We start from the raw sequence: 24,243 nt of genomic DNA, 5'->3' as shown, positions 1-24,243 counted from the left end.
AGTTACTCAAGGTGCCAGTCAGTTACTCAAGGTGCCAGTCAGTTACTCAAGGTGCCAGCCAGTTACTCAAGGTGCCAGTCAGTTACTCAGGTGCCAGCCAGTTACTCAAAGGTGCCAGTCAGTACGGTGCCAGTCACCAGGTGCCAGCCAGTTACCAAGTGCCAGTCAGTTACTCAAGGTGCCAGTCAGTTACTCAAGGTGCCAGCCACAACAGTCAATCATTTTACTAAGAGTTGCTATGTTCTACTTTAATGGCTTTGTTAGTAGGAACTGTTCAGCTAGTAGGTGACTTACACTCGGCCTACACTACACCCTCAAAATACCACTACACTACACTACTCACTTCCACACTACACCACCTCACTACACTCACACCACTACACTCACTAGGACACACTACAGCTACACCACCACTGCTGCCTGCCGGTTTAACATTGTACTACGGTAAGGTCGATGCTCCCAATGTAAAAATAAATAGGTTTAACAGTTAACTGACTCGTGGCGAAGACAAGTTATTGATAAGAGGGAATAACAAATTACCTGTTGACGATAACGAGGAGGGCGTGACAAGAGATTGTTGGCAGAAGTGCAAATACTGACACTTGATATACCTGTAGACCCCGACACACACCCAGCCCACGCGCCCAACCCACACCCAGCCCTATGTGCGCCTGCAGCCCCTGCAGCACACCCAGCCCACCATGTGCGCACATATACCTCACCCTGCCTCATGCAGGATCTATGGTTCCAGTAGCACAAAGAAACAAGTGTAAAGAGACAGTGAGGAAAGACGTGGGGTGAGGCTACGATGTAGGGGTGGGAAGCCCAGTGTAGGGGTGAAAGACAAGTGTAGGGGTGAGGAAGCCACAATGTAGGGTGGGAAGACACGATGTAGGGGTGAGGAAGACACGATGTGGGGTGAGGAAGACATTAGGGGTGAGGAAACGCCGATAGGGGTGAGAAGAGAACGAAGTGGGGTGAGGAGAGAAAAGTTAGAGGCTGGGGAGACACGTGTAAAATAGAGAAGACACGATGTAGGGGTGAGGAAGACACGATGTAGGGTGAGGAAGACACGGTGGGAGTGAGAGAAGACACGTGTAGGGGTGAGGAACACGTGTAGGGAGTAGGAGAGAGGAACCAGTAGGAGGAAAAGACATTAGCCAAATGAGAACACATTAGCAAGGTGAGAACACATGTAAAGGTGAGAAGACACGATGAAAGTGAAACAAAAAAAAAACAAAAAAAAACAAAAAAAAAAAAAAACAAAAAAGGAACGACACGTAGGGGTGGGAAGACAAAGTGAAAGGGAAAGGAAGAACCCACAAATAGGGAAAAAAACCACAAAAAAAAACACAAAAGGGTAGAAGAACGTAAACGAGGCAAAGGAAGACACGTGTAAAGGAAAAGGTGAGAGGAACAAAAGGAGGAAGACAAGTCATAAGGGTAGAGGCAAGATGTAAGGGGTAAACACGAGGAGAAGACACGAAGGGGAGGAAGAAGACACGTGTAGGGGTGGGAGACAAGGTAGGGAGTGGGAACACAATTAATAGGGAAAGAGTCAAAGGAAGAACGTGTAGGGAGTAGGAAGAACCAGTCGTAAGGTGAGGAACACAAATAGGGTGAGAGGAAGACAAGTCAAAGTGGGAGACACGATGTAGGGAGTCAACAAAAACAAAAAAAAAACAAAAAAAACACAAAAAAAACACAAAAAAAAAAACCAAAACCAAAAAACACAAAAACAAAAAAAGAGAAGACAAGTGTAGGGAGGAAAACTTACGTGTAGGGAGTGAGAACCACGTGTAGGGAACCACAGTGAGAGGAAGAAAAGTGAAGGAAGGAGGGAACACGTGTAGGGGTGGGGAAGCAGTGTAGGGGTGAGGAAGACACGATGTAGGGGTGAAGGAAGACACGTGGGGTGAGGGAGCCACGATGTACAGAGTGAGGATACACATTAATAGGGTGGGAAGACAAGGTGTAAGAGGAACAGTAAAAGGGGTGAGAAAGACACGTGTAGGGAGCGAAAGAGAACACAAGCTTGGGATTGAAAGACAGTGTAGAGTGAAAGAAAGAACGTGTAAGGTGAAATGAAAAACACAATGTAGAAATAAAAGGAACAAGTCAAAGGGAGATGAAGCCCCACACAGTGAGGCACAAGAGAATTAAGGAAGACAGTGTAAAGTGAAAGAACCACGATAGCAAGGGTAGAGAAAACAGTGTAGAGGTGAGAGAAGACAAGTGTAGGGTGAGAACACGATGTAGGGGTGAGGAAGACACGATGTAGGGGAAACAAAAAAGAGAAGACAATGTAAAGGAGGAGAACCGTAAGGGGAGGAAAGAACGATGAGGGTGAAAGGAAAAGACACGTGTAAGGGGTAAAGAACACAATGTAGGGAATTAAGGAAAACGACCACGTGGCAGGGGTGGGGCGTGTGGGTGGGGAAGTGTAGGGGGGGTGGAGTGGGAAGACACGTGTGGGGTGGGAAGACAAGTGTAGGGTGAGGAAGACACGTGTAGGGGTGGAGAAGACAAGGGGAGGAGGAAGACACGTAGGGGTGGAGAAGACACGTGTAGGTGAGGAAGACACGTAGTGGAGAAGACACGTGTAGGAGAAGAAAGGTGAGAAGACATGTAGGGAGGGAGGAAGACACGTGTAGGGGAGAAGACATGTAGGGGAGGAGGAAGACAAGTGTAGGGGTGAGGAAGACACGTGTAGGTGAGGAAGACAAGTAAAGAGGATAAGTAAGGAAGACAATGTAAGAGGAAACATGTGGGGAGGAACAGAGAACACAAGTGAGAAGACACGTAGGGGGGAGGAAAGTGTAGGGGTGGGAGAGGAAGACACGTAGGGGTGAGGAAGACACGTAGGGAAAGACATGTGTAGGGGGAGGAAGACAAGGGGGGTGAGGAAGACACGTGTAGGGGGAGGAAGACACGTAGGGGTGGGGAGACAAGGAAATGTAGGGGTGAGGAAGACAAGGAAGTGGAGAAGACAAGTGTAGGGGGGAGGAAGACACGTGAAAGTGAGAAAGACATGTAGGGGAGAAGACAAGGAAGGAGAGGAAGACACGAAGGGGAAGACAGAGGTGAGGAAGACACGAAGAGGAAGATGAATGTGGGGAGGACAAGAAAGAAAGTGAGGAAATATAAAGACAAAGAAAGGGAGGAAGACAGTGTAGGGGTGAGGAAAACAATGAAAGAGGAAACACGAATATAAAAGAGAGGGACACGTGTAAGGAGGAAGACACGAGTGATAAAGACACGTAGTGGAGTAAACAACGCAAAGAGGAAGACAGAAAGGGAGTGGGAAGACACGTGAAAAGTGAAGACACGTAGGGGGTGAGGAAGACACGAGAGGAGGAAGACATGAAAGGATGAAGACAGCAGAAAGGGAGGAAGACAAGCCAGAAAGGGAGGAAGACCGTGAAAGGAGGAAGACACGAAAGAGGAAACAAATGTAAGGGGTGGAGGAAGACATATGTAGGAAGTGGAGGAAGACACAAAAGGATAGGTAGGCGTAAGACAGAATGAGGAAGACACGTGTAGGGGTGGAGGAAGACATGTAGGGGTGAGGAAGACACGTGTAGGGGTGAGGAAGACAAGGGAGGGAGGAAGACACGTGTAGGGGTGAGGAAGACACGTAGGGAGGAGGAAGACACGTGTAGGGGTGAGGAAGATGACACGTGTAGGGGTGAGGAAGACAAGGAAAGGAGGAAGACACGTGTAGGGGTGAGGAAGACAAGTGTAAGGGTGAGGAAGACACGTAGGGGTGAGGGAAGACAAGTGTAGGGGTGAGGAAGACACGGTGAAAGAGGAAGACACGTGGGGGTGAGGAAGACATGTAGGGGTGGAGGGAAGACACGTAGGGGTGGAGGAAGACACGTGTAGGGTGAGGAAGACACGTGTGGGGGTGAGGAAACAAATGTGTGTGTGAAGACAAGGGAGAAGACACGTAGGGGGGAGGAAGACACGTGTAGGGGTGAGGAAGAAACGTGTAGGGGTGAAGAAGACACGAAGGAGGAAGACACGTAGGGGTGGAGGAAGACACGTGGGGTGAAGACAAGTAGGGATGAGAAGACATGGGGGAGGAGGAAGACACGTGTAGGGGTGAGGAAGACACGTAGGGAGGAAGACACGTGTAGGGTGGAGGGAAGACACGTGAAGGGGAGGAAGACAAGTGTAGGGTGAGGAAGACACGTGTAGGGGGTGAGGAAGACACGTGTAGGGGTGAGAGAAGAAATGTGTAGGGTGAGGAAGACACGTGTAGGGGTGAGGAAGACACGTGTGGGGTGAGGGAAGACACGAAAGGGAAGACAAGTGGGGAGGAAGACACGTGAAAGGAGGAAGACAGTAAAAGTGAAGACAAGTGTAGGGGTGAGGAAGACACGTAGGGGTGAGGAAGACACGTAGGGGGGGGTGAGGGTAATGTGTAGGGGGTAGAGGAAGACACTGTAGGGGGAGAAGACACCAAGGAGAAGACAGAAAGGAGGAAGACACGTAGGGGGGGAGGAAGACACGTGTAGGGGTGAGGAAGACACGTGGAAGACAAGGGGAGGAGGGAAGACACGTGTAGGGGTGAGGAAGACAGGGGTGAGGGAAGACACGTAGGGGTGGAGGAAGACACGTGTGTGGGGTGAGGAACACGTGTAGGGGGTGAGACAAGGAAGAGAAGACATGTAGGGGTGGGAGGAAGACACGTAGTAAGACAAGTAGGTGAGGAAGACACGTGTAGGGGTGAGGAATGAAGGAGGAAGACACGTAGGGGGGGAGGAAGACACATGTAGGGGTGAGGAAGACACGTGTAGGGGGAAGACACGGGGGTGAGGGAAGACACGTAGGGAAGAGGAAGACACGTAAAGGGAGGGAAGACACGTGTAGGGGTGGGGAAGACATGTAGGGGTGGAGGAAGACACGTAGGGGAGGAAACATAGGGGGAGGAAGACACGTGTAGGGGGAGGAAGACACGTAGGGGTGAGGAAGACACTTAGGGGTGAGGAAGACGGGGGTGGAGGAAGACACGTGTGGGGGTGAGGAAACACGTGTAGGGGGGGAGGAAGACAGTGTGGGGGTGAGGAAGACACGTGTAGGGGGGGAGAAATAGCTAGGGGGGTGAGGAAGAAAGTGTAGGGGTGAGGAAGACAAGTGTAGGGGTGAGGAAGACACGTAGGGGTGGAGGAAGACACGTGTAGGGAGGGAGGAAGACACGTGTAGGGGAGGAAGACACGTAGGGGGTGGAGGAAGACACGTGAAAGGAGGAAGACACGTGTGGGGGTGGAGGAAGACAAGGTAGGGGTGAGGAAGACACGTGTGGGGTGAAGAATGTGTAGGGGTGAGGGAAGACACGTGAGGGAGGAAGACACTGTAAAGAGGAAGACACGTGTGAGGGTGGAGGAAGCACGTGTAGGGGGGAGGAAGACACTAGGGGGTGGAGGAAGACGTGTAGGGGTGAGAAAGACACGAAGTAAATATGAGGAGAAGACACGTAGAGGAAGATAGGGGGTGAGGAAGACAAGGAAAGGAGGAAGACATGTAGGGGTGAGGAAGACAAGTGAAGGGAGAAGACACGTGTAGGGAGGAAAAAGTGTAGGGGGAGAAGACAATGTAGGAAGACACGTAAAGACATGTAGTGGAGGAAGACGTGTAGGGGTGAGGAAGACAAGGTAGGGGGAGGAAGACACGTGTAGGGGTGAAGACAAGGTGGGAGGAAGACACGTGTAGGGGAGGAAGACAAGTAGGGTGAGGAAGACACGGTAGGGTGAGGAAGAGTAGTGGAAGAGACGTAAGAAAAGGATGTAGGGGGAGGAAGACACGTAGGGGTGAGGAAGACAAGTGTAGGGTGGAGGAAAGACATGTAGGGGTGAGGAAGACAGTGTAAGTGAGGAAGACACGTGTAGGGGTGGGAGGAAGACACGTAGGTGAGGAAGACACGTAAAAGGGAAGACAAGGAAGAGGAAGACACGTGTAGGGGGGGGGAGAAAGACACGTAGGGGAAGTAGGAAGACACGTGTAGGGTGGAGGAAGATGGAAGAAAGACATGTAGGAGGAAGACATGTAGGAGGAAGACACGTAAGACACGTGTAGAGGAGGAAGACATGTGGAGGGGTGGAGGAAGACACGTGTAGGGGTGGAAGAGGGGGAGGGAGGGAAGACATGAGAGGAAGACGTAGGGGGCAGGGAGGAAGACACGTAGGGGTGAGGAAGATGGGGTGAGGAAGACACGTGTAGGGGTGAGGAAGACACGTAGGGGTGAGGAAGACAAGGAAGGACGTGAGGAAGACACGTGGAGGAAGACATGTAGGGGGTGGGAGGAAGACACGTGTAGGGGGAGGGAAGACACGTGTAAGAGGAAGACACGTAGGGGGTGAGGAAGACATGTAGGGGTGAGGAAGACACGTGTAGGGGGAGGAAGACAAGGAAAGGAGGAGAGAGGAAAGACACGTGTAGGGAGAAGACACGTGTAAGGAAAAGACATGTAGGGGTGTGAGGAAGACACGTAGGGGTGAGGAAGACACGTAGTGAGGGTACACGTGTAGGGGTGAGACACGGGGGGGTGGGGAGGAAGACATGTAGGGGTGAGGAAGACATGTAGGGTGAGGAAGACACGTGTAGGGGTAAGGATGTAGGGGTGAGAAGACACGTGGGAGAAAAATGTAGGGGTGAGGAAGACACGTGAAGGGGGAGGGAAGACACGTGTAGGGGAGGAAGACATGTAGGGGGTGGAGGAAGACATGTGGGTGGAAGACAAGTGTAGGGGTGAGGAAGCAAGGTAGGGGGAGGAAGACACGTGTAGGTGAGGAAGAAATGTGGTGAAAAAGGGAGGAAGACATGTGTAAGTGGAGAAGACACGGAGATGTAGGGGTGAGGAAGACACGTGTAGGGGTGAGGAAGACACGTAGGGGAGGAAGACATGTAGGGGTGAGGAAGACATGGGGTGGGAGGAAGACAAGTGTAGGGGGGAGGGAAGACATAGGGGAGGAAGACACGTAGGGTGGGAGGAAGACATGTAGGGGGTGAGGAAGAAGGTAGGAGGAAGACATGTAGGGGGTGAGGAAGACACGTGTAGGGGAGGAAGACACGTGTAGGGGGGGAGAGGGAAGACATGGGAGTGGGAGGAAGACACGTGTAGGGGTGAGAAGACACGTAGGGGGGGAGGAAGACACGTAGGGGGGTGAGGAAGACACGTAGGGGGTGGAGGAAGAGATAAGGAAGACACGGGGGGGTGAGGAAGATGTAGGGGTGAGGAAGACACGTGTAGGGGTGAGGGAAGACATGTAGGGGTGGAGGGCACATGAGAAGTGGAGGAAGACACGTGTAGGGTGAGGAAGACAAGAGTAAGGAGGAAGACACGTAGGGGGAGGGAAGACATGTAGGGGGGGGTGGGAGGAAGACACGTAGGGGTGAGGAAGACACATGTAAGGAGGAAGACAAGTGTAGGGGTGGGAGGAAGACATGTAGGGGTGAGGAAGACACGTGGGGAGGGAGGAAGACACGGTAGGGGTGAGGAAGACATGTGGGAGGGAGAAGACACGTGGGGTGAGAAGACATGTAGGGGTGAGGAAGATGTGTGGGGTGAGGAAGACACGTGTGGAAGACAAGTGTGGGGTGAGGAAGACACGTGTAAGGGAGGAAGACACGTGTAGGGGGGTGAGGAAGACAATGTAGGGGTGAGGAAGACAAGGTAGGGGGTGAGGAAGACACGTGTAAAGGAGGAAGACACGTGGGGTGAGGAAGACACGTGTAGGGGGAGGAAGACACGTGTAGGGGTGAGAAGACACGTGTAGAGGAAGGACAAGGGGGTGAGGAAGACACGTGTAGGGGTGAGGAAGACACGTGTAGGGGTGGGAGGGAGACACGTGTAGGGGTGAGGAAAGGAAGAGAAGATGTAGGGGTGAGGGAAGACAGTAGGGGGAGGAAGACAGTGTAGGGGTGAGGAAGACACGTGTAGGGGAGGAGGAAGACACGTGTAGGGGTGAGGGAAGACATGGGAGAGGAAGACATGGTAGGGGTGAGGAAGACACGTAGGGGTGGAGGAAGACATGTAGGGGGGAGGAAGACATGTAGGGGGGGTGGAGGAAGACACGGGGGTGAGGAAGACACGGGGGGTGAGGAAGACAAGTGTAGGGGGGAGGGAAGACATGTAGGGGGAGAAGACACGGGGTGAGGAAGACAAGTAGGGGAGGAAGACACGTAGGGGGGAGGAAGACATGTAGGGGGAGGGAAGACACGTGGGGGAGGAAGAGAAGACATGTAGGTGGGAGGAAGACGTGTAGGGGTGAGGAAGACACGTAGGGGGAGGTAAGACACGGGGGTGAGGAAGACACGTGGGGGGAGGAAGACATGTAGGGGGTGAGGAAGACGTAGGGGAGGAAGACACGGTGGGGGGAGGAAGACACGTGTAGGGGGGTGGAAGACAAGGTAGGGTGAGGAAGACACGTAGGGGGAGGAAGACACGTGTAGGGGTGAGGAAGACACGTGTAGGGGTGAGGAAGACACGTGTAGGGGGTGAGAAGACACGTGTAGGGGTGAGGAAGACACGTGTAGGGGTGAGGAAGACAAGGTAGGGGGTGAGGAAGACAAGGTAGGGGTGGAGGAAGACACGTAGGGGTGAGGAAGAGACACGTAGGGAAGGAGGGAAGACACGTGTAGGGGTGAGGAAGACACGTGTAGGGGAGGGAGGAAGACACGAAGAGAGAGACACGTAGGGGTGGAGGAAGACACGTGTAGGGGTGAGGAAGACACGTGTGGGGGTGGAGGAAGACACGTGTAGGGGTGGAGGAAGACACGTGTAGGGGAGTGAGGAAGACACGTGTAGGGTGAGGAAGACACGTGTAGGGGGTGAGGAAGACACGTGTAGGGGTGGAGGAAGACACGAAGGGAGGAAGACAAGTGTAGGGGTGAGGAAGACACGTGTAGGGGTGAGGAAGACACGTGTAGTGAGGAAGACACGTGTAGGGGTGAGGAAGACACGTGGGTGAGGAGGAAGACACGTAGGGGTGAGGAAGACACGTAGGGGTGGGGAAGACAAGGGGGTGAGGAAGACACGTAGGGGTGAGGAAGACACGTAGGGGGGTGGAGGAAGACACGTGTAGGGGTGAGGAAGACACGTGTAGGGGTGAGGAAGATCCCCTCGTCTTCATGGAACTGGCTGGGTCGTGACAGTGTAGGCACCACTGTACAGGTCAACCTCCATTTACACTATAACACCCCCCGCGCTACACACACGCTAAGAAAGAGGTGTAATGTGCAGGAGATGAGTGGAGAAGTTATCCTAAAATCAATAAAGATGCGAGACGGAGATGAGTGTGAGTGTGTGTGTGTGTGTGTGTGGTGTGCGTGTGTGTGTGTGTGTGTATCAAGGACAACGGTGAAATCTTTATCAGTAACTAAAGTATTTCCCTCCCTCCCCCCCTTCCCTCACTCTCTCGCGTTCATTCATAAAAGGTTCTGGTCTAAGTTCTTCAGTGACCCCCCAACGATGTAGTCTCTCAACCTTGTGTCTCACTCCAACCTCAAACACGTTATTTCCTTGGTCTCACATCTCTCAGTTATAAAACAAACAGGACCCAACAAACTCCTTTTTTGAGAGGTAGGGGGAGGGGAAGGGCATCGGATGAGGGGGGGGGGAAAGAGGATGGGGTTCTCTGTCAATTCTTTACTGACTTCTGTCAATTTGTTCGTTTTGTTCTGTCAATTATTTGCGGTCCTGATCTGTGTACCTTACTTGACCTGACATGACCTAACTTAAACTAAGAGTCAACACACACACACACAACCAAGTGGCGGGGGGGAGGGGGTTGATGATAGTAGTAGTAGTAGTAGTAGTAAAGTGACGTCACAGCAATGTGACCAATCCAGGAACTCCGGACTCGCATGCGCCTGGATTTCACCACACACAAACTGCCTGATGCCGCCCCTCCTCCTCCGCTCTTCCTCCTCCTCCTCCTCCTCCTCTCTGCCCACCATCCTCAACCATAGTTATTCGTCAGCTGTGATCAGAAGCCGATGGTGTCCGTTAATAGGAGGTGTCCAGTATATAAAGGTATTGTACAGTGACCACCCATAAATGGTCCACTTCACCCTCAACAATATGTGAACCAGCTATGTCAAGTACGGGCTGGTTGTTATAGCCTCTGTCTGTCTGTTCAGTCAGTCAACCAGTCAGTCAGTCTACCAGTCAGTCAGTCAGTCTACCAGTCAGTCAGTCTACCAGTCAGTCAGTCAGTCTACCAGTCAGTCAGTCACCAGTCATCAGTCTACCAGTCAGTCAGTCAGTCTACCAGTCAGTCAGTCAACCAGTCAGTCAGTCTACCAGTCAGTCAGTCTACCAGTCAGTCAGCTCACCAGTCAGTCAGCAGTCTACCAGTCAGTCAGTCTACCAGTCAGTCATGCAGCCAGACAGAGTGAGTGAGGAGATGGTTGATAGGAGAGAGGTTGTCGACACTGGTAAGAGGAGGATCACTTAGGAGTCCCCGAGTCACCGGGACCTGTGGGGGGATAAGGAGGAAGAGGGACACCCTCCTCCCCTCCATCTCCCTAGCACCTGAGGGCGTCTCTAGAAGGGAAGTGATTCAGGGTGAGGAAGGGGGAAGGGAGGGTGATCCAGTAGCTCCCTCTAGCGTCTGGCCGCTACTCCACGTACCCTATGGCCTCATCCTCCTCCTCCCCCCTCCACCCACTCCTCCACTCCACCTTCCCTCTCTCTCTTCCTCCCGCCCGCCGCCCCGACACTCCGGAGGAGACACAAAGACCATCCCCCACCCAACCCACCCTCCACCCACTGCTGGTGACACACCTCCACCCGGTATGACACACACACACACACCGGAAGAAAAAAGTAAAGTAAAATATATGGATAAAACACACATACACCCACAGGCCGGTGAGCCCTTATGTGAACGATAGTGAATGTTAAGCGTAATAATCAAGGTAACGTCTCCAGGTTAGGTTAGGTTAGAGACACACACGTGGCGGGCATAACATAAATAAATATACAGCTTGAAAAATCCCATCCAACATTCATCACACAATTGACTTAATGATCAAAGCTGACTGACGGTGGGTGGTTGAGTGAGTGAGTGAGTGGGTGGGTGGGTGTGGGTGAGACGCGGCGCCACCCATCCACCTGCGTCAAACGTACAGGACAGAGTGGTCGCGGTTTTTTTTTTTTTTTTAGAGAAAGGAGGGTGAAGGAAGATTAGAGGTGGGGAAGGAAGTTATAGTTCGAAATTGAAGAAATTCAGGAGGAGATAAGAGAGGGCGAGCTGACCGCCTAGCTGCTAATAGTGTGTTAGGGTTGTGTCATGGGTTAGTTATTGTCTGTCAGTACAGGCACTAGACATCCTACCCTGTCCCATATGGGTGTTTTGAGGGCCATATTTCATATTCCGCCGACCCTACTGGCGGATGCTGGTCTAGGAGGTTGTCTATTGCCTGGCCGTGTAGATCGGGGGTGGTAATGGACCTTTTGAGATTTGGTAGCCTTTTGGGAACCATGTATGGTTGTTGTCGTTATCTGGTGGGAGTCTTTGAAGGAGTTCTTGCTCTGATCGTTCTATCTTTTGCCAGATTCTGCTGGCCATACCTACAGGTATATTCACCCCCTACCTGACCAGGAGGGAGGGAGGGAAGAAAAGGGAGGTAGGTAAGGGAGGGAGGTAGGTAAGGGAGGGAGGTAGGTAAGGGAGGGAGGTAGGTAAGGGAGGGAGGTAGGTAAGGGAGGGAGGTAGGGAGCATGACACTATACACCACCAGTACCTAAGTCACTATACCGAGATAACCATTTTCCAGCTAAGACCTAGAATGACCTTAAATGACCTTGACCTTAATAAGGACTAATTCTCCTCTCCCTAACTACCCAGGACAACTACTCCCCACCAGCCCCCTTAGATGACGTATTCCAACAAGGTCAGTTTATAATCACCTTGAACCTTTATGTGACCTGGAATTAATTAAGGTTCATCAAATCGTCATCATCTTATCTACACAGGTTGGGCTATTGAGTTGGCTTGGCTTGGCTTGGGCCTGTGTGTGTAGTGACGGGCGGTAGAATAAGGAGCCCCACACACAGTGACAAACAGGAAGACAGCTTAAAAGAGGTGGTAGATGAGGGGGGGGTAGGCCCACAGGAATGGTATGGCAAGCGGCGCCAGTTTTTTTGACGATGGGGTGCAGTAGGTGGGTGGGGAGTGGGTGTGTGGGGTGGGTGTCTAAGATACGAAATGGGTGTAGAGACGGGTAAGAGTGGTGTGGTGAACGGATGGGTGGGTGATTGAGGGCGGGGGCATGGGCGGTGGTCCATCTCAGCTTTTGATCTGAATTTCAAAGGTGACTTGACTGTCCATGACCAGAGGAACACATCAAAGAGGGAGAGTTGTGATATCTGCCACCCACCCAACCACACCCACTCACCCAGGAGGATGCCACCCAACACCAGCTCTGGGGGCCGTCATCCAGGCGCTGTGGGAGGAAGGGGAGAGGAGGAAGGCTGGGGAAGTCAACATCAGATGGGAGGAAGAGGAAGACCAGGAAGAAGAGGGAAGAGGTGAGGCACATTATGGAGACACACACACACACACACACACACACACACGTAAAGATCACAAAAATATTATTAACACCAATCTACAGTCACACACTCCAGCCACCCATCTACCACCCACTTACCACCCAGTCACCCACCCACCACCCGACCACCCACCTACCACCCAGCCACCCACCCACCACTCCAGCCACCCACTTACCACCTGACCACCCACCTACTCTGACCACCCACCTACCACCTGACCACCCACCCACCACCTGACCACCCACCTACCACCTGACCACCCACCCAACACCCAGCCACCCACCACACCTGACCACCCACCCACCACCCAGCCACCCACCCACCACTCCAGCCACCCACCTACCACTCCAGCCACCCACCCACCACCCAGCCACCCACCCACCACTCCAGCCACCCACCTACCACCCACCACCTACCACTCCACCCACCCACCCACCACCTGACCACCCACCCACCACCCAGCCACCACCCACCACCCAGCCAACCACTTACCACCTGACCACCCACCCACCACCTGACCACCCACCCACCACCTGACCACCCACCCACCACCCAGCCACCCACCACCACTCCAGCCACCCACTTACCACCCGACCACCCACCCACCACCTGACCACCCACCTACCACCCAGCCACCCACCTACCACTCCAACCACCCACCTACCACCCGGTATTTACTAAGGAGGCAGCAGCAGGCACGATTATCATTGAGCCAAGGTAGCTTTATCGATCACCCGGCCAAGACAGTCTTCCTCCACAGCGGCGCGCTCCCACACCCACGCACCTGTCCCACACACCTGTCCACACCTGTCCCACACACCAGTCCCACACCCACCTGCCCCTACATACCTGTCCCACACACACACCTGTCCCCACACCCACCCACACACCTGTCCTACACTCACCACACACCTGTCCCACACCCACACACACACACACACCTGTCCTACATACCTGTCCAACACACCCCACACACCTGTCCCACACCCATACCCTGCCCTCACAACCCACACACCTGTCCCACACCCACACACCTGTCCACACACACACACACACACACACACACACACAGCAAGTTGTGATTATAAATGTAATTTTTATCCGTAAAAAAATTGTGAACGAGAGATCCATTCAACATTATTTTGCCAACATTCCTCCACAACACACTTAGCAGACTCTGTGTAAGCTAGAGGGCCTCACCCCACCCCCACCCACCACCCCCACCCACCCCTAACCCCACCCTCCACCCACACCCTCATGACAGTCCCATCTTAAATTTTTCCCTTTACTGGAAATGTGAGAACGCTTCCAACTGCTTCACTTGCACCACACAAGGATAGTTGCCAAATGGTGTGGAATTACACAACTGTTCTTGAATAGGCTGTAGCCGGAGTCATTGTAATACCCTAGTTAGGGAGGAGGGAGAGAGAGAAGGGGGTGGGGGTATGTGGGAGGGGAGGTGGGATGTGGGAGGGAGGGGGTGGGGGTATGTGGAGGGGAGGGGGTGGGGGTATGTGGGAGGGGAGGTGGGGTAAGGGAGGGGAGGGGTGGGGGTATGTGGGAGGGGGGGTGGGTGGGAGGGGAGAGGAGAGGAGGGAGGGTTATGGGTAAGAATCCCCCTTGGGTATATGTACAGTACATCAACACACTCACGATCAGTCAAGTCAGGTGTTGGTTAGTAAGTCAGTCAAGCAATCAGTTAGTCAGTTAATCCGTCAAGTAATGAGTCAGTTAGTCAGTCAGTCAGTCAGTTAATGAATCACTCTCTCCATCACACAATCAATTACTCATTCACTGTCACTCACACTTCTCTCCTTCCTCCCTCTCCCTTCCTCCTTCCCTCACCCTCTCTTCCTCCTTCCCTCACTCCTCTCCTCCTTCCTCTCCCTCTCTCCTCCTTTCCTCCCTTCACTATCTTAGATCATCAGGGCCCCTCCACCACCACACAGTAACCTAACTAACCTAACCAAACACTTGAACATTAATCTGTACTTGTGTTAATACATTGAATAATAAACTAAGGTCCAGTCCAGTAATTGTGCTGTTAAGTCATATTAGTAGGGGAAAGGGGTGGGGTGAGGGGTGAGGGAGGGAGGGGGGGTGAGTGGGGTGAGTGTGAGGAGGGGTGGGTAGAGTAGGGGTGACATACATAGAGAGAGAGAGAGAGAGAGAGAGAGAGAGAGAGAGAGAGAGAGAGAGAGAGAGAGAGAGGTGGGCTGTGGAAATATATAAAAGAGTCAAAGATGTGTGGGGAGAGGGAAGGGGAGGGAGGGGGAGTGGAAGGGAGGAGAGGGGAGTGGAAGGGAGAGAAGGGGAGGGAGAGGCTTGGTTCAAGGTTACATTGAAGGAAAGTGTTAAGATGATTCTGGTTTAATGATCCATGTGTGTGTGTGTGAGGTAACTACAGGACACAGGTAACTACAGGACACAGGTAACTACAGGACACAGGTAACTACAGGACACAGGAAGCTACAGGACACAGGTAACTACAGGACACAGGTAACTACATGACACAGGTAACTACAGGACACAGGTAGCTACAGGACACAGGTAGCTACAGGACACAGGTAACTACAGGGACACAGGTAACTACAGGACACAGGTAACTACAGGACACAGGTAACTGTAGGGGACAGGTGTATACAGGACACAGGTAACTACAGGACACAGGTACTACAGGGACACAGGTAACTACAGGACACAGGTAACTGCAGGACACAGGTAACTGCAGGACACAGGTAGCTACAGGACACAGGTAACTACAGGACACAGGTAACTTGCAGGAAGGCGGTGCTATGGCACAGGGGTAACTGCAAGACACAGGTAACTACAGGACACAGGTAACTACAGGACACAGGTAACTACAGGACACAGGTAACTACAGGACACAGGTAACTACAGGACACAGGTAACTACAGGACACAGGCAGCTATAGACACAGGTAACTACAGGACACAAGTAACCACAGGACACAGGTAACTACAGGACACAGGTAACTACAGGACACAGGTAACTACAGGACACAGGTAACTACAGGACACAGGTAACTATACAAGATACCACACACACACATAGACACAGGTACTACAGGACACACAGGACTGCACACACAGGACACATAGCCATGGGACACAGGTAGCTACAGGACACAGGAAGCTACAGGACACAGGTAGCTACAGGACACAGGTAGCTACAGGACACCGGTAACTACAGGACACAGGCTACAGGACACAGGTAGCTACAGGACACAGGTAACTACAGGACACAGGCAGCTACAGGACACAGGTAACTACAGGACACAGGTAGCTACAGGACACAGGTAGCTACAGGACACAGGTAACTACAGGACACAGGTAACTACAGGACATAGGTAACTACAGGACACAGGTAACTAGACCAACAATACAATTTACGTGTGTGTACAGTACTTGTTAGTCTCACCTGAGTTCTGGGCACCCCACCACCAACACACCACTTCTCACCCACATACCTGATGGAAGAAAAAGAGAAGACAAATTTAATTCCTGATAATGACAAATAGTTGATAATTGTAGGGAATAAACAGACACCCAAAAAAAATGGAACGTGATGTGTTTTAGAGGAACCAATGGTGTGTAGCAGTTGATATACCTGTAAGATGATGGTGGTGGTGATGGCAGTTAAAGGTGATATATGCTTGTTATGTAATAGTAGCGGAGGGGGAGGGGGTGATGCTTCTCTCGACTCACCTCCCTCTCTCCATCAACCTTCCCTACAACTCCTCCCCTACAAGTCTAATCATCATCCCCTACACACACACACACACACACACACTCTCCCTCCCTCCCCAAGCCCGCTCCACCCTCACACTCACCCCTTGCACCACTCTATAGCTCTGACCTCACTACAACCCCTCACTCACCCTCCAAAACCCTCACACGCTTACTCTCCCTCCCGCCATCCCTCACTTACCCTCCTCACCTCCACCCCTGACTCATCCTACCCCCACACACACACACATAGGCGCAGGCTCAGAGGGACGAGCCTCGCACACACATGAATGGACAACCAGGTGCCTTGGGGCCTACATACCCCTCTCCCTCCCCCTCTCTCTCTCTCCCTCTCTCACACAGGTGCCAACACCAACCTTCCCTCATCAACAAGACACTATTCATAGTGTACACCACCGTCTAACCTAACCTAACCTAACCTACCTACCTACCTACCTACCTACCTACCTACCTACCTACCTACCTAACCTAACCTAACCTGATCAATATTATCCACTCACACACACACACACACACACACACACACACACACACACACACACACACACACACACACACACACACACACACACACACCAAGATTTAATATGTATCTCGAGCCTCGGTAAATCACGAGGTGGCTTCATCATCTCAAGGGAGGGGGGGAAGGAGGGGCGAAGGAGGGGGTGGGGGAGGAGGAAGTGGTAAATAAACATATACTTGACGGTCAGAGGTTCCAATGGGTGGCCAGAATCAATATGTGGGGGTGGCAGAGATAAGAGTGTACAGCGGGGAAAACAAACTAAGCTTTAATGAGTCTTCTTCCTCCACCCACCACATGACGGTGATGTTATGTGAATGGCTCTAGTGGTGTAATAATAATAATAATAATTAACGGTTTATTGAAAGAGCTTGGTAGACAGAAGGCTGAAAATATACAGTTACATATTTGGGGAATGGGTTTCGAATGCTGGACTGTGTTATAGTGTACTGTAATGTGCTGTAGTGTGATAGGATATTCTGAACTGTGCTGGGCTGTGCTGTGTTGACCTGTAGTGTGCTGGGTTGAGCTGTAGTGCTGGGCTGTGCTGTAGAGGGCTGGGTTGTAGTGTGTTGGGTTGAAGTGTGACTGCGTTGAGTGTGTTACAATGTGCTGTAATGACAAACATCACCCACACCTCCACACACACACACACACACACACACACACACACACACACACACACACACACACACCATAAAATACCCCCAGTGTCAAACAGGTACTGAACAAACTATTAACAGACAGAAGAGTAAACACAACTCATTCTGATAATAACCTGACAGTATACAGTAGGTAAACGGTGCAAACAGCTCACTTCAACACGATAAATCAATATAAACCCCCTTCCTACCCCCCACGACGACGCATACATGTACGGCGAATCCAAGGGGAGGGGTAGAGAACATGATGGGTGAATAACATTTTTGCCAAGGCTATTTGAATCACCCGAGGAATATGAAACTAGCCCTCTACACTACTCTACACTATTCTACTCTACTCTACACCATTCTACACTACTCTAACACTATTCTACTCTTACTCTACACTATTCTACCTCACTCTACACTATTCTCCACTACCACACCATTCTACTCTACTTCTACACCATTCTCCACTACTCTACACTATTCTACACCACCAACACTATTCCTACTCTACTTCTACACCATTCTACTCCCCTACTCTACACTCATTCTATCTCACTCTACTATTCTCCACTACTCTCACACTCATTCTACCTCCTACTTCTACCCTCCACCATACACTATTCTACTCTACTTCTACACTATTCTCCACTACTCTCACACTATTCTACTCTACTTCTCCACCACATCTCCTTTCTACACCACCTACTCCTATTCTACACTACCTACCTCATTCTCTACACCATTCTACACTACTTCAACACTATTCTACTCTACCACACTATTCTCCACTACTCTACACCTCATTCTACTCTACTCTACACTATTCTCCACTACTCAAACCATGCCACACTATTCTCCACTACTCTACACTATTCTACACCACTTCACACTATTCTCCACTATTCCACTCCTACCACACTACTCTACACCTATTCTACCTCACTTCACACTCATTCTCCACCACTCTACTCTACTCTACACTATTCTCCAATACCTACACTATTCTACCTAGTCTCCACACCATTCTCCACCATTCCCACCACTCTACACCATTCCACTCCCACTTCACACCATCCTCCAACCACTCTCACACTATTCTACCTACCTCTACACCATTCTCCACCACCCCTACACCATTCTCCTACCTCTACTCTGCACTCCATTCTCCACCTACTCCCACACCATTTCTACTCTCTACTTCTACACTATTCTACATCTACCTACTTACACTATTCTCCACTACCTACACTATTCTACTCTACTTCTCCACTACTCTACACTATTCACTCTACTTCTACACTATTCTCCACTACTCAACACTATTCTATTCTACTTCTGCATTATTCTACTCTACTCTACACTACTCTACACTATTCTCCCACTACTCTACACTATTCTACCTCTACTTCTACACTATTCTCCACCACTCACACTATTCTACCTACTCTACACCATTCTCCACTACTCTACACTATTCTCCACCTCTACACTAGTCTCACTCTACTTCTACACCATTCTCCACCACTCTACACCATTCTCCACCACTCTACACTATTCACTCCCACTCTCCACTATTCTCCACCTACTCTACACTATTCCCACTTACTTCTACACTATTCTCCACCACCAACACTATTCTACTCTACTGCATTATTCCACTCTACACTATTCTCCACTCACTCTACACTATTCTACCTACCCTACACTATTCTCCACTACTCTACACTATTCTACTCCTACACTATTCTCCACTACTCTACACTATTCTACTCTACTCTACACTATTCTACTCTACTTCTACACTATTCTCTACTTCTACACTATTCTACTCTACTTCTACACTATTCTCCACTACTCTACACTATTCCACCCACTCTCACACTATTCCACTCCTACTTCCCAATTCTCATACTTTCACACTGTTCTCCACTACTCTACACTCATTCCTACCTACTCTCTACACTATTCTACCTCACTTCTACAATACTCTACTCTGCTTCTACACTATCCTCCACCTACTCACACTATTCTACCTACTCCACACTCATTCTACCCACTCTACACTATTCTCCACCATTCTACACTAATCCACTTACAATCATCCCACTCCTCCACTTCTACACTATTCTACTCACGTCTGCCACTCATTCTCCACCACTCTACACCATTCTACACTACTCTAACACTATTCTACCCAACTCTACACTATTCCACCTACTTCTACACTATTCCCACTCTACTCTACACCATTCTCCACTACTCCAACCTCCCAATTTCACTTCTACACCATTCTCCACCTCATTCTACTCTACTTCTACACCATTCCATTCCCACTCTCTACACTATTCCACTCCTACTTCTACACTATTCCTCTACTCTACACTATTCTCCACTATTCTACTCTACTTCTACACTATTCTATTCCCACTCTACACTATTCTACCTCACTTCTACACTATTCTACTCTACTTACACCAATACTCTTACACTATTCTACTCTACTTCTACACTATTCTACTCTACTTCTACACTATTCTACTCTACTTCTACACTACTCTACACTATTCTACTTCTTTTCTCTCTTCTTTTCTACTCTCCCTCTCCTCCCTCCCTAAAAAAAGTTTATTTCACCTCATGATTAAATACCTTTCTGCTCGACCTAGGGGAGCTGAGGGGAGGTTACGTAAGGGGAGGTTAGGTTGAGTGAGGGTAGTGTTAGGTTGCAGGTAAGTGAGGAGTGTTAGAGTTTTGAGGTTAGTGTTGAGGTTGTGAGGAGTGTTAGATTTGGTTGTAATAAGTGAGGAGTCTGTAGTTGTTAGTAGTGAGGTAGTGTCAGAGTAGTGGAGTTAGAGTTGGTGAGTGGGAGTGGTAGGTTTGGAGTGTGTTGGTTGAGTGGAGTAGAGTGGAAGGAGGTAGTGTTAGAGTCAGTTAGGTTAAGTGAGGGTAGTGGTAGTGCTTGGTTAGGTTAGGTTAAGTGAGGGTAGTGGTAGTGCTGTTGGGTTGTTAAGTGAGGAGTGGTGTGTTGTGTTGGAAGTGAGGAGTAGGTTGGGTTAAAGTGAGGGTAGTGGTAGTGCTTGGTTAGGTTAGGTAATTGTGATACGTGGTGTATCTGACAACTGGTGGAGGATGAAAAAATTACAGAGATATATTTAGACGTCGATCTTTCGCCTCTTTGACTATTTTACAGAGGTCAAAGGTCACCAGGAATGCACACAAGGGTCACAGGTCACTAGCAATGCACACAAGGGTCACAGGTCACCAGCAATGCACACATGGGTCACAGGTCACCAAGAATGCACTCAGAGGTCAAAGGTCACCAGGAATGCACACGGGTCAAAGGTCACCACGAATGCACACACATGGGTTAGGTTAGGTTAGGTTAAGTTAAGTTATGTGAAAGAAAGAAAAGAAAGAAAAGAAAGAAAGAAAGAAAGAAGAAAGAAGAGTTATGACCCCCAGGTGTTCTCTTTATCCTATTGTTTTGTGTAAAAAATTAAGGAGAGTTAAACCAGGTGGACCTCCCAGGGTTCCTCTCCTACCTCCCTCCCCTCCACTCACCCTCCCTCTCTCCCTCCTAACCCTCACTCTCTCTCCCTCTCACTCATTCACCCTCCCTACCCTCCCTCTCTCCTCCTCACCCACCCTGGACACAATACAAAGTGAGGGTGACGCTCTACTCCAGCTTATCTCACACACACACACACACACACACACACACACACACCACACACACACACACACACACACACACACACACAACTCCTCTCTCTATTTAATATATTCTCTCTCTCTCTCTCTCTCTCTCTCTCTCTCTCTCTCTCTCTCTCTCTCTTATATATATATATGTATTAGAGAGATAATGGATGTGTGTAGGTTAGGTTAGGTGCATTGCCTAACCAACCAACAGTAGCTGATGGTGGACAGTGCAACAATGGGTGTGGGTGGGTGGGTGTGGGTGGGTGTGGAGTGGGTGGGTGGGTGTGGAGTGGGTGGGTGGTACATACAGGCCTCCACACGCGTGAATCATTACACGTCACGATCATTTCCTCTGCCAGTACACCAGAGGAAGATCAATCACCCGCTGGCTGCCCGTAATGACGGCTCCACGCCTCCACCTGTGTACACCTCCACCTGTGTGCACCTCCCTTTGACCTCCATCTGTGTACACACTCCACCTGTACACCTCCACCTGTGTACACCTCCACCTGTGTAACCTCCATCTGCACACTCCCTATTCACCTCCACCTGTGTACACCTCCATCTGTGTACACTCACCTGTGTACACCTCCACGTGTACACCTCCACCTTCGCCCTGTGTACACTCCCACATGGTACACCTCCACCTTGGCCCTGTGTACACTCCACATGTGTACACCTCCACCTGTGTACACCTCCACATGTGTACACCTCCACCTGTGTACACCTCCACATGTGTACACCTCCACCTTGGCCCTGTGTACGGTAGTGGTAACCACCCCCACTCACACAGGTAGACACACACACACACACGGGTACACATGACATACACTCAGGTGTGAGGAGGCAGCAGAGGTGTTTGAAGGAGACGGTGTATAAGACCAGTACTGTACGTGTTATAGTCGTCACCTACTGTACCACACACTGTACTGGTGACCCGCCGTGACCACCCGGGGTCATACTCACAGGTCAACCCCCACTTGTTATAAAAGACACTCACTTAACCTACCTATCCCTTGCCACCACCACTTCCACCTCCTCATCCTCCTCCACCCCCCCCACCCTCTTGACCTCCTTCTCCTACACCTGTGTTAATTACTCACCGCCTTAAGGTATGAACCATACTTCGTCTTCCTGGTTACCTGATCCACTACTCTTTAATATACAGTACAGTGTGTGTGTGTGTGTGTGTGTGTGTGTGTGGTGTGTTGTGTGTGTGTGTGTGTGTGTGTGTGTGTGTGTAAGGTAAGGTCATCACCCACCACCTACCCCACACCATAGCCTCTCAGCAATATGTAACACCGACCAACAAACTCCTCAACCTCATAAATCCTGAATTTCATTGGAATCGGACACATCGGGAAACATTTTTCATAGGGGAGGGGGTGTGTGTGAGGAAGGAGGGTGAGGAGTGAGAGTGAGGAGTGAAGAAGGAAGATGGGGTCATTCCTGGAGCTTCTTACACAACATAACACTGAGATAAACAACTAAATATAAATAAGTGTTTCTTGGCGTTACTCGGCCACACGGTCTACCACCACTATCACTACCACCACCAACAACCACTACCACCACCAACAACCACTACCACCACCAACAACCACTACCACACCAACAACCACTACCACCACCAACAACCACCACCACCACCAACAACCACCACCACCACCAACAACCACCACCACCACCAACAACCACTACCACCACCAACAACCACTACCACCACCAACAACCACTACCACCACCAACAACCACTACCACCACCAACAGCCACTACCACCACCAGCAACCACCACCACCACCAGCAACCACCACCACCACCAGCAACCACCACCACCACCAACAACCACTACCACCACCAACAACCACCACCACCACCAGCACCACTCCACCACCAACAACCACTCCACCACCAGCAATACCACCACCACCAGCAACCACCACCACCACCAACAACCACTACCACCACCAGCAACCACCACCACCACCAACAACCACCACCACCACCAACAACCACTACCACCACCAACAACCACCACCACCAACAACCACCACCACCCAACAACCACCACCACCACCAGCAACCACTACCACCACCAACACCACTACCACCACCAATAGCCACTACCACCACCACAAACCACCACCACCAACAACCACACCACCACCCTACTACCACCACTATCACTACCACCAACAACCACTACCACCACCAACAACCACTACCACCACCACTACTACCACCAACACACACCACTAACAACCACACCACCACCACTACCACCACTAACACCACACCACCACCACTAACAACCACTACCACCACCACCACCACCCACCACCAACCACACCACCACCACACACCACCAAACACCACCACCACCACCACCAACACCACCACACCACCACACTACCACCACCACAACCACCACCACCAACAACCACCACCACCACCAACAACCACCACCACCACCAACAACCACCACCACCACCAACAACAGCCACTACCACCACCAACAACCACTACCACCACCAACACCACTACCACCACCAACAACCACTACCACCACCACTACTACCACCACTATCACTACCACCACCAACAACCACTACCACCACCAACAACCACTACCACCACCACTACTACCACCACTATCACTCCACCACTAACAACCACTACCACCACCACTACTACCACCACTAACAACCACTACCACCACCACTAACAACCACTACCACCACCCAACCACTACCACCACCAACACCACTACCACCACCACTACTACCACCAATAACAACCACTACCCCACCACCAACCACACCACCACCACCACCCACAACAGCCACCACCACCACCAACCACCACCACCACCACAACCACCACCACCCAACCACCACCACCACCACCCCACCACCACCACAACCACACCACCACCAACACCACTACCCACCAACAACCACTACCACCACCACCTACCACCCAACTACCACCACCAACAACCACTACCACCACCAACAGCCACTACCACCACCACTCACCACCAC

At 50.9% G+C, this 24,243-nt stretch overlaps 1 protein-coding gene across 4 annotated transcripts in view; it reads right to left on the bottom strand.

Annotated features, from left to right (window-relative positions):
* The window catches only part of LOC121870002 (glucocorticoid-induced transcript 1 protein-like), an 83,335-nt gene that overhangs the window by 15,145 nt on the left and 43,947 nt on the right, over positions 1-24,243 (bottom strand). For 2 of the 4 annotated variants that reach the window (XM_042371696.1, XM_042371697.1), the window contains exon 2: positions 16,004-16,052. The exons of the other annotated variants lie outside the window; for them this stretch is intronic. The gene's annotated coding sequence lies outside the window, so the exon portion shown is untranslated. The remainder of the gene's footprint in view (positions 1-16,003; positions 16,053-24,243) is intronic. 4 annotated transcript variants of the gene reach the window in all.

This window comes from Homarus americanus, unplaced genomic scaffold, assembly GCF_018991925.1.
Source record: "Homarus americanus isolate GMGI-L3 unplaced genomic scaffold, GMGI_Hamer_2.0 scaffold14467, whole genome shotgun sequence".
Taxonomy (NCBI): Eukaryota; Metazoa; Arthropoda; class Malacostraca; order Decapoda; family Nephropidae; genus Homarus; species Homarus americanus.
This window is presented reverse-complemented; position numbering and strand designations above follow the sequence as displayed.